The sequence below is a fragment of the Trachypithecus francoisi genome, unplaced genomic scaffold (assembly GCF_009764315.1).
Source record: "Trachypithecus francoisi isolate TF-2019V2 unplaced genomic scaffold, Tfra_2.0 Contig01474, whole genome shotgun sequence".
NCBI classification, from domain to species: domain Eukaryota; kingdom Metazoa; phylum Chordata; class Mammalia; order Primates; family Cercopithecidae; genus Trachypithecus; species Trachypithecus francoisi.
This window is the reverse complement of record NW_022681435.1, coordinates 4,207,990-4,219,026: the sequence shown is the minus strand read 5'-3', so window position 1 is coordinate 4,219,026 and position 11,037 is coordinate 4,207,990. Positions and strand designations below refer to the sequence as shown.

Here is an 11,037-nt window from a genome sequence, read left to right as displayed (position 1 = left end):
GTGCAGTGGCCGGATCTCAGCTCACTGCAAGCTCCGCCTCCGGGTTTACGCCATTCTCCTGCCTCAGCCTCCCGAGTAGCTGGGACTACAGGCGCCCGCCACCTCGCCCAGCTAGTTTTGTATTTTTAGTAGAGACGGGGTTTCACCGTGTTAGCCAGGATGGTCTCGATCTCCTGACCTCGTGATCCACCGTCTCGGCCTCCCAAAGTGCTGGGATTACAGGCTGAGCCACCGCGCCCGGCCATCTTTCATTTTCATTTTTTGAGACGGGATCTTGCTCTGTCACACAGGCTGGAGTGCAGTGGTGCCATCACAGCTCGCTACAGCCTCGACCTCAAGGGCTCAATTGACCCTCCCACCTCAGCCTCTCAAGTAGCTGGGATTACAGGCACATTCCACCACGCCTGGCTAATTTTTGTAGTTTTTGTAGAGACACAGTTTCACCATGTTGCCCAGGCTGGACTTGAACTCCTGAGCTCAAGTGATCCGCCCGCCTTGGCCTCCCAAAGTGCTGGGATTACAGGCGTGAGCCACCGCGCCTGGTCTGCAATCTTGTTATTGACTTGGGAAAACAAGAAAATTCATCACCAGCTAAGGTATGTAACAACAGCATGTGAGAGGCAGGGTTCAGCTAATCATGTTGGTTATGAATGCAAGAGAAGCAGACTTTATTCAGTAAGTACACAAGATTGGGAACAATTAGATGAACCTTCTTGCTCAAAGCAAACGATGCCAAGACATTTATCGAGGGAAGGATTGCCTAGTAGTAGCTATTTAGTGTGATAATGGCGTTTGATAGTTTAGACACAAACACCATTGTCACACTCCACAGCTCTGCTAAGGAAAATCTGCAGCCACGAAGGTGTCAGCTTCACCTCCACATTCCACCATTGTCACTGACAATAGGGGAACCTTGTCAGCTCCATATATTGTGACCTGAGCAGAGAAAAGAAGCATGACAGGTGCAAGCATCTTGAGCAATGGGAAGAGCTGAAGACTTACAGATGAAAGGCTTCTGTGTTCTGGAACAGTAGAGTAGCAGTAAAGGGGTCCACTGCCTGTGTTCCACTGCCACCCAGCAAACCCCTTCTGCAAAAATGTCCTGTGAAAATGGACAGGAACTCTGTTTGCAAAAATTTTCTAAAATGGCTGAGAGAGAAAGAATCTCTAGAGGGAATAGATTTCCGGAAATAAATATTTACGGGAAGACCACATTATAAATTAGAATAATCTGACCGAATAAATGAATACTCTCCAACTCTTACCTCCTCACATACTTCTCAATCAATCATCAGTAAATGTGATCAATTCTGCAGTCTAGGAAAATTAAAATTATTTTATACGGGGATACAGCAGTTAGATGTGTTGTGATCTACTCTCCGTGCATCTATTGGATATAAAGGCATCTGGTCTTCCTCAAATGTTCAATCTTCTTGACCACAGTCATTTTCCACCATAGCAGTGGGTGGGAGATGAGGGGAGAGCAGAAAGAGAGGTAGATGGAGAGAGAGGAAATGAGTCCATTTTTAGTTCATGATACTCATTTTCTAGCAAAAAGGGAGCTCCGAATAAATCCCTACCGGATTTACTTGGCTTTCCTGTTAAAAATGGTTTCTAATCGTTATGTGAACTCCTGGCCACCATGGAGAATGAGAGGAAATAAAGCATTTATCTACTCCTTCTTTTCCTGCAGATGCTGAAAAGGGAAAGAGTTGGGAGCCAGTTATTTTTTTCCCCAGGATAACTGAGTTGTTAACATCTGACCAGAGCCTTGCTTTAGCCCTAAAACTGGCCCATCTTTAACAGCTGAAAATGAACCCTTCGGTATTTCTCAGGAAAAAAAAAAGCACCTTATTCTCATGTAGATCATGAAATCACCCTCTTCAAGCTGTGATTATTCCCCTGCAAAAACTGAAAGTTGGTCTGCTCCCATGGGGTTGGAGTGTTGAAGTTGCCTCTTTTTTTTCTTCCCCTTTTCACTTTGTGGATTTGTTATCTTCCACTAAGTGACGGATTTCCTTGGTCCCTGTCTGTGGCCCTGGCTTTCTTTCATGAAATGTCGTCATTTGCAAGGCAGCAGGCTGTGCCAGTGGCCTAAACTGAGACATACTCTCTTAGGTGGGACTTGCCTCCTGGGCAGTCTTCCATGACTCAGAGAGAATGACTACGAACCCTAGAACTGTTCTAGGTGGCCCCAGTCGCTGCCACAAACCGCCAGCACTCTGGGTGCGGCCCAGCAGTGGACGCAGGTGTGTGGTGGCCCATTTTGTCCTTCCTTTTCCCTACAGCGCCTCCTAACACAGGAGCCAGGCTTGTCCTGCTTAATCTTTGCTGAGGGACCTAGAACAGAAATCCCCACCTCCTGGTCATACCAGGGCTATCGCTGACTATCACAAGAAGCTCTAGAAGTCTCTTAGCTCTGTTGGGAAGAAACAGTGAGAGGTGAACAATTCACTGGTTAAAAGGGTCCCCGGAGGACGCGCTTGGAGCGCTCTATCCTAGGTAAGGGCTTGGGTTCATTTCACTTCTCAGGGCTCCATAGCAGCATCTGAGCATCCGCCACTTCTCCATGGGGGCTCTTTTGGCTTTTGGCTTTGAATAATCTGCAAAAGACAGAAGAGGGAAGGAACAGATGGAAGATGAAAAGAGTTGAGGAAGTTAATGCACTACAGGTAAATCTTACCAGCTCCCCACCCCCCAAATCAACTTTTACAGGTAAATCTTACCAACTCCCCCCACCCCAAATCAACCTCGATTTCTATGGCCCAGAAATCTATCTCCAGGAAAATGTCAAAAATTTGTAGAAAGATTTACCTATAAGCTTGCTCATAGTGGCATTGTTTATAAGGGTAAACATTGGAACCAACCTAAATGTCCAGCTATAGGAGAAGAGTAATATAGTTATGATACACCGTGATCATTTAAATTGATTCTGTAGAAAAGTCTGGTAGACTTGGAAATAAATTCAAGATATGTTATTGAATTAAATAGCAGTTTATAAAACAATATACAGAGTATGAGTCCCTTTCTGTGAAAAAAAATGCATGCATGCCTGAGGCCAAAACATCAAATGTTAACCATGGTTATCTTTCAGTAGAGAAATTATGGTTTCTTTTTATTTTCTCCTTTTGTGTGCATTTGTTAATTTATGATTCATGTGGCACTTTTTAAATGAGAAAAATGAGGATTTAAAAAATTTTAAGCAATTTTCTTTCTGGACTCTCAATACAAATTCCTTCTTGCAAAATACTCTCCTGAAATTGGGAAAGTTGGAGCCCACCCTACTCACAGACAATTTGTCACAAACATGAAAAGTTGTGCTGTGCTGAGTGGCAGGCCTCAGACTAATTTTTTAGCAAATTGTTAGTGAAATACTTTATTATGCAGTATAATAATTTTACGGTATTATTGCATCTATCACTAAACACATATTGAGTGCCAATCATTTTGTCTTGTGAGCAAATTTTAAACGTTGCTAAAATGCCCATCATGTTTTATTACTTCTTTGTTTCTGCAGAAGTTGTTAAATTATCAATTTACAAAGCAGTTTAAACAAGCAAGCAGAAGGTTTCTTTTTTTAAAAAAAAAAGTCATCCAATAATATATCGCTAGTAAAATAAATTAAAAGTGGTTAATGCCAGGATCCACTTCTGGCATTTTTAAAATTCACATAATTATTTCTCATTTTGCAAATTTTTAATGTTCTAGTATTTTCAGATTTAACAACTGAACTTAAATAGTACGAGCTAATAACAAATAGAAACATTATACACAAGTTGGGATGTATTAACACATTATTTCCTTTGAAAAAATAATGCTTAAGGCAAAGATGTTGGATATTAATCAGGGTGACTTGTCCAAACGCCAGCACAATTTTCTACAGTGTAGAAAAGGCCTTGAGGGATTCTGTTGAGCTTCCCCGGGCCTCTGATCCCATCCACATAAATCTCCCACCATCTCTCTTTATGCCTTACTTCCTGAGATCTCCCTGAGAAAGGCTGAGTGCTAGCCATTCCTGAATGGCTGTCTATTAATCCTGAATTTCTCCTGGAGTCTCAGCTACTCAGGAGTCTTAGGCAGGAGGATCCCTTGAGCCCACTTGTTTGAGATCCCATTTCTAAAAAAAACACACACACAATTTCTGTGCGCTGTCATCTTCCTGCCCCCCGTCTTCCCAACCGTGATGAAATTTTTAGGCATCTCTAGCTGCTGCGGCCAATTCAGAATGCAGCTTTCCCATTGGGCCTGTGAGTAGGAAAAACAGGCTAGATTTGGTTTGCTACTCTTTTAATGCCCTGCATTTCTTTTCATAAGTGAGAAAAAAAGCTCATTAAGGAGGAAGCCCTTACAAAGCCAGACCCTCCAGTAAATTCATCACTCTGTACGCATTCTGTATGCCCCACAGCTCCCAGCATGACGTCTTAGATTCCCAAGTACCAGGAATATCGCAACGCTCTCTATTCTTTCTCAGGTCAGATCTGGGCACGAGCAGCTTGTCTTTGCTTTAATATGTTGTTCCCAGGGGCTAAGAGCATTCTAGGGCCAACCCCGTTGGGGTTTGGGTGCTTTGGAGACTATGAAGCGTCACCTTGCTGCAAACCTAACCCATCAGTACCAAAAATAAAAAAAAAAGTTTTCTTAAAAAGTGAAAGATAAATGGAGATGCTTTTTACTCTGAATTCACGTTTACTGCCATTTAAAATAGATGTGTTAAATGCATTCATTTGATTCTTAGTCTGCATGACAAAGGAAGTCAGTATTATACTTCTGAGTTGTCATTTTGAAAGTGTATGGAAATTTTAAAATAGAATGTTCTTGTCAACAGGGAGCAAAGCAGTATTTCTTTCCTCATTGAAATCCATCTAGAAGGGAAATCTGGGAAGTTCCCTATTCAGGCACCTATAATCGCCTGTGTTTCTCACCAACCAGTGGTGAAGAAGGAATCACTGGGTACATTTTTAGCCAAGTTGGGGCCTCCATGGACTCTTTTTAAAGAGAATTGCTGAGGCTTGGGGATTCCTAAGGAGCTGTTTCATTTCTGCACAGGTGTCCAGCTATTTTTAGTGCTGTCGAGGGAACAATATGACTTGGACAGAGGCATGCCAAAGGAATGACTCTAATGCCGGCATTTTGTATGAAGGTTTGGTGTTATTGTTCAATCAGGCCATTGTAAAAACAAGAACTGGCTTAATGTCCAGCCACTCCAAGGGCAGAAATAAAAGCCCACACCGTCCCTGAGCCCTCAGCTCCTCCCCAGCCTCATCCTCTCTCCCTCTGCAGGGTGATCATTTCTTTTCCTCCTTAAGCCATTTTGTTATTTTTCTTTAAACGGAAACCATCTGTTACTCTCTCTAAAGAAAGTCTCCAGTTTCCCTCAGGCTTTCTGAAGAATCAGAAAAATTATGGAAGACAAAGTGACAGTGTGTTCAACACCTCCTGCTGCTCAGGTGCTGAGTGGCATCTCCTTCGACACTGGCGTCAGCAGCCTCCCATCATTTCTCAGTCAGCGGCCACCCCAAAGGACAGCCTGATCACTCACGGGGGTTCGCCGGCGCCCGGGGAGAGCCGCACTTACCCCTAGTCAGCTCCGGTGTTCTCAGCCCAGGGCCCCTCCTGTGACAGGCAGGATGGCGCCTTCCACAGCTTCTGTGGCTTTAGGCTTCTCCCCTCTCCCTTTATGGGATCCAGGGTTTAAAAGTAAACAATTCTTTCTCTTTCTGATAAGTCGCATTATTTATCGATTCAGTGGGGGAGGGAGGGCACGACCTTAGGCCACTAAGTCAGCATCACCTTTGGTCAAACAGACTCAGCAAGATTGGAAAGTCCATTCCTCTGCTGAGTGGGGGCGTGCGGCCAGCAGGCAGCCATGGAGGCCACCGAGGCAGAACAGGCAGGTCACCTGGTGAGTACATCTTCCCCTCAGAACCCCAAGTTCCAACCAGCTTAACGTTCCTCACAGGAAGACTGCCATGTATGACCTGGTCACCTCCCCAGATTTCTAGAGCCAGAAGAGTCACCAGTCACAGGAGCCTACTAAGATCCTAAGCTCATGCTATGTAGAGCTCTTGACCAATATTTGGAAGCCAATCTCATTCTCCTCTTGAACTGGTCATTTCTGACGTGGTTACCATGCATTCCTTTGTTCACGCCAACAATTATGTATGAAGCTCCTCCTTACCTGCTAAGCTCTGGTAATGCCACGGGGACCAAGACAAACAGAGCTCACAGTCAGGCAGTGAAGCAGGCAACGTGTGAGTGCACGGGCAGCAGAGGAGGCTGCTGCTCGGCCTAGCTGTATTCTGTTGTCGGCTATTATTATTGCTTTTTATTTTTTATTTATTTATTTTTTTTGACATGGAATCTCACTCTGTCACCCAAGCTGGAGTGCAGTGGTGCGAGCTCGGCTCACTGCAACCTCTGCCTCCTGGGTTCAACCAATTCTCCTGCCTCAGCCTCCTGAGTGGGACTTCAGGTGCCCAACACGTCCGGCTAATTTTTGTATTTTTAGTAAAGACGGGGTTTCGCCATGTTGGCCAGGCTGGTCCCAAATTCCTGACCTCAGTTGATCTTCCCGCCTTGGCCTCCCAAAGTGCTGGGATTACAGGCATGAGCCACCATGTCTAGCCGTCAGCGATTATTTTTTATGTCTCTGATTATTTCTTTTCCTTCTCAGGGTCGTTTTGTTATTTTGTTTTTCTTTCTTTTCTTTTTTCTTTCTTTCTTTCTTTCTCTTTCTTTCTTTCTTTCTTTCTTTCTTTCTTTCTTTCTTTCTTTCTCTTTCCTTCTCAATCTCTCTCTTTCTCTCTCTCTCCTTCCTTCCTTCCCTTTCTTTCTTCTTCTTCTTCTTTTTTTTTCTAAGGCAAGGTCTCACTGTCACCCAGGCTGGAGTGCAGTGACGTGATCATAGCTCACTGCAGCCTCGACCGTCTGGACTCAAGTGATCCCCCTGCCTCAGCCTCCCCAGTAGCTGGGACTACAGGTGCCCACACCTGGCTAATTTTTGTACTTTTTTGTAGAGATGAGGTTTCGCCACATTGCTATTTTGCTTTCTTACTCTTTAAAAGGAAACTCCTCGTTGCTTTCTCTAGTAAACACAAATGCAACCTGAAGTGAGGTCTGGTCATTCCAGTTGATGATGATCTGAGGAGCTGGGTGGCCTTAATTTCACTAGCAGGTATTGTCATCCTGCTAGTGTCATACTGCCTGTTAGTTGTCATATTTCTTTTCAGGTAAAAATGAAAAACAAAATATACTAACGGCCTTTTTTTTTTTTTTTCTTGCTGAAGAGCTGAACTCAAGAAATGAGTCCAGGGAGTGGGTACCACTGTTTGTTCCTGTCATGCTACCTAGGTTCCTGGGGGGACTAAGTTCCTTCAGGTTGCCTATGACCACCTGAGAGATCCTGCACACTTGGCCCTACAGAAGTCAGGGCCCTCCAACAGGGCTGAGGGATGGGCCTCCAGTTCCCACGGGAAAAGCCCAAACGGGGCACCCCAAGGCGAGAAAAACATCCCGAGGGCCCTCTGGAAATCGCCAAAGTCCTGTGTTCCCCAGCGTTAGTAGATAAATATGGTGTCAATGGGATTTTTTTAAGGTCACATTCCCGGCACTGCAGTGTTGGCACTGCCTTTGCAAACTTGCTGTGCAGTTTTTAAGCTGCTTCACCTGATTTCAGCCATCCTGATTCTGAAAAGAAATTCTGAAAAGTGCACAGTACTTTTTTTCACCCTGGACCCTGGAATAGGACTCTGGGAAAGAAAAAATAAGTGACTTTTCATTTTTTAAGAAATAAAGATGAGTGCCTTTTTTAAAAGAAAAAACTGTTGTGTTTTCTCCTTTACAGTGAAACAGATTCCTCAGGGCTCCCCGTTGTCCTGCCCTTTGAAAGAAAGACGTTCTTTCAGAGACATTCTTTCAAAGACATTCTTTCAAAGACGTTCTTTGCAAGGGCAGGACAAATCCCTCCCACCCCCAGGCCTCATCCCACATTGTCCGGGTCCCTTTCATCAGCATTTTTGCTGAGATGGTTTTCCCTTCATTTAGAAAACCAGGATGAAGACAGATGTTCAGCTTTCAGATGATTTTCTTTACATTGCCAGCCACGGTACTTGCAAGGATTCTGAATTTCAGAGACAGGATGAATGTTTATCAAACTTCTGGCAAATCACACAACTCTACCTCAGCTGCCTTTAAAAGTGATTTTTTGGCCAGGCACTGTGGCTCACACCTATAATCCTAGCACTTTGGTAGGCCGAGGTGGGCTGATTGATTGAGCTCCGGAGTTTGAGAGCAGCCTGAGCAACATAGCGAGATCCTGTCTCTACAAAAACTACAAAAATTAGCTGGACATGGTGGCATGTACCTGTAGTCCCAGCTACTTGGGAGGCTGAGGCAGGAGGATTGCTTGAGCCTGGGAGGTGGAGGTTGCAGTAGGCCGAGATCATGCCACTGCACTGCAGCTTGGGCACTAGAATAAGACTCTGTCCTGGAAAGAAAAAAAAAGTGACTTTTTATTTTTGAAGAAACAAAGGTGAGTGCCTTTTTAAAAAATAAGGTAGATGTGAGTCTTGGAAGGTTGAAGTTTAACTTAGAAAGTCTAGATCCCTAATGTGTATATTCAGATACAGGCTGCAAAATTGGGCTTCACCAACAGTGAAAACCAAAATCAGGTAACTTTCCACTAGCTGCAGCTGGAAGCAGGCTCCAGTCATTGTGGGTGATTCGCTCCATGATTTTCTCATCTTCCTGCCATGGGCTGCAGACTTTGTTAAATGGAAAAAAAGAAATTGATAATTTCCAATGAAGAATGTCAAACTTTTGCCATGAGGAATGCTGAAGTTTGGGGACTGGGGATCCTGGGTCTCATTCAAGACTCTTTGCCGTTTGGATTTTTGCCTTTGGACAAAAATAACTTCATATTTCTGAGGCTTTAGTTTGCTCTCTGTGTAGTAAAGCTGAGAATACTTGCTCATCATTTGCTCTGAAACCTCAAGTGAAACAGGAGATGAATTCATCTTTAATCGTGAATAGCTCAGTAGACTGAGGCAAGAGAGTCCCTTGAGCCCAGGAATTTGAGTGCAGCCTGGACAACATAGCGAGGCACTGCCTCTAAAAATAAGAAAAAAGTAAATAGAAAAAAACAAAGTTGGATATAGAGAAATGACAAAGGGCATGGGCTGTACGGACTAACTGGTTATTTACTCTACCAGTAAAGAGAACAAAGGAGGTTAATCTGCCATGTGCAGGGACCAGGCCAAGCCCAGTGGGGCTGGAAGGAAGCTGGGTTGCTGCAGCCTAGGATTTGTTATTAAGAGAATCAAAATCACTTTCAACTCAATGTCACAAGTCAGGACCCAAGTGAAAATGGAATGTTGACAGCGAGTCCTGGTTTCATCTCTGCATTCACACATGCATCACCTTCTCCCACGAAAGTTCCTCTTCTTATGGCTGGAAACAGGTCCAGAACACTGGTGGTGCAGAGGGGGCAGGGGCTTGATGGCAGTGATCATGGGTGAGAGCCATCACGTGAATGAGCGGCGCCCACTCTTAGAAGGCAGCTGAAAATAAACTGTGCACATGGTGATATTTCTTCCCTAAACACTTCAGCACACATCCCCAAAGAATTTAGGAGTATTCTACTTAACCTGAGTACCATTATCAGAGCTGAGTTTACAGTAATTCTCTAATAGCACCTACTATTTAGCTTATTTCCTTTTTCTTTGTTTTTTTCCCTTGAGATGGAGTCTCACTCTGTCACCCAGGCTGGAGTGCGGTGGTGTGATCTTAGCTCACTGCAACCTCTGCCTCTGGGTTCAAGTGATTCTCCTGCCTCAACCTCCCAAGTAGCTGGGATTACAGGTGCCCACCACCATGCCTGGCTAATTTTTTTTTTTTTTTTTTTGAGACGGAGTCTCACTCTGTCGCCCAGGCTGGAGTGCAGTGGCCGGATCTCAGCTCACTGCAAGCTCCGCCTCCCGGGTTTATGCCATTCTTCTGCCTCAGCCTCCCGAGTAGCTGGGACTACAGGCGCCTGCTACCTCGCCCGGCTAGTTTTTTATATTTCTTAGTAGAGATGGGATTTCACCGTGTTAGCCAGGATGGTCTTGATCTCCTGACCTCGTGATCCACCCGTCTCGGCCTCCCAAAGTGCTGGGATTACAGGCTTGAGCCACCATGCCCAGCCATTTTTGTATTTTTTAGTAGAGACAGGGTTTCCCCATGTTGGCCAGCCTGGTCTCGAACTCCTGGCCTCAGGTCATCCACCTGCCTCGGCCTCCCAAAGTGCTGGGATTACAGGTGATTACAGGTGAGCCACCATGCCCGGCCCATTTAGCTTAGTTTCAAATTTCCCAATTATGCCCCAATTCTCTTTAATAGCAGTTTGTTTTTTTTTTAAAAACCTAGGATTTAGTAAAAGTTTGTGCTTGCATTTGTTTTTTTCTTTCCTCATGTCTTTAATTGACAAAATTTATCTAGATGCTCTCTGGCATTCTGTCAAATGTTATTTTCTGTCATAGTTTTTCCAGAGATTGGCCACTGCCCTTGGATTTCTAATGAGCGAAGGCCTAGAATGCAGGGCCATGGACCTTCCACCTCATCTCCCTCTCTCCACGGACTCCCGCTTCTAAGGATGAGCAAATAATCTCAGAGTGAACCTTCTTTAAACACCAAACAAGAATCTCCAGCGAGTCCTCATTCCTCATTCATTCATTCATTCATTCATTCAAGAACTATTTGTTGGGGGCCACCATGTCTAAGGTGTCTGATATCTATTCTAGATACCGGGTGCACAGCAGCAAAACTAACAAATAAGAAACACAACCAGACTAAAATGCCTTCCCTCCTAGAGCTCACATCCAGAAGGAGCAGACAATCAATCCACAAAATAAAGAAAAGCAGAGAAGCAGATAGCGAGGTTTGGGAAGAGACTCCAGATAGTGTGAATAAACAAGGCCCCATGGAGGGAAGGTTTGAGAAAAAAGAAGATGAGGTTAAAAAGTAAACTAGCCGGCCGGGCGCGGTGGCTCACGCCTGTAA

The 11,037-nt window shown here is 44.5% G+C and overlaps 1 long non-coding RNA gene across 2 annotated transcripts; it reads right to left on the bottom strand.

Annotated features, from left to right (window-relative positions):
* Positions 1–1,322: 1,322 nt before the first annotated feature.
* LOC117098795 lies at positions 1,323–5,659 on the bottom strand. Of its 2 annotated transcripts, none has more exons than XR_004443604.1 (3): positions 5,576–5,659; positions 2,373–2,603; positions 1,323–1,432 (listed from the first exon to the last, which is right to left on the bottom strand). It is a non-coding gene; the product is annotated as an uncharacterized LOC117098795 (long non-coding RNA). The 2 variants fall into 2 exon arrangements; XR_004443603.1 differs by having other exon boundaries at positions 1,323–1,429.
* Positions 5,660–11,037: the final 5,378 nt, after the last annotated feature.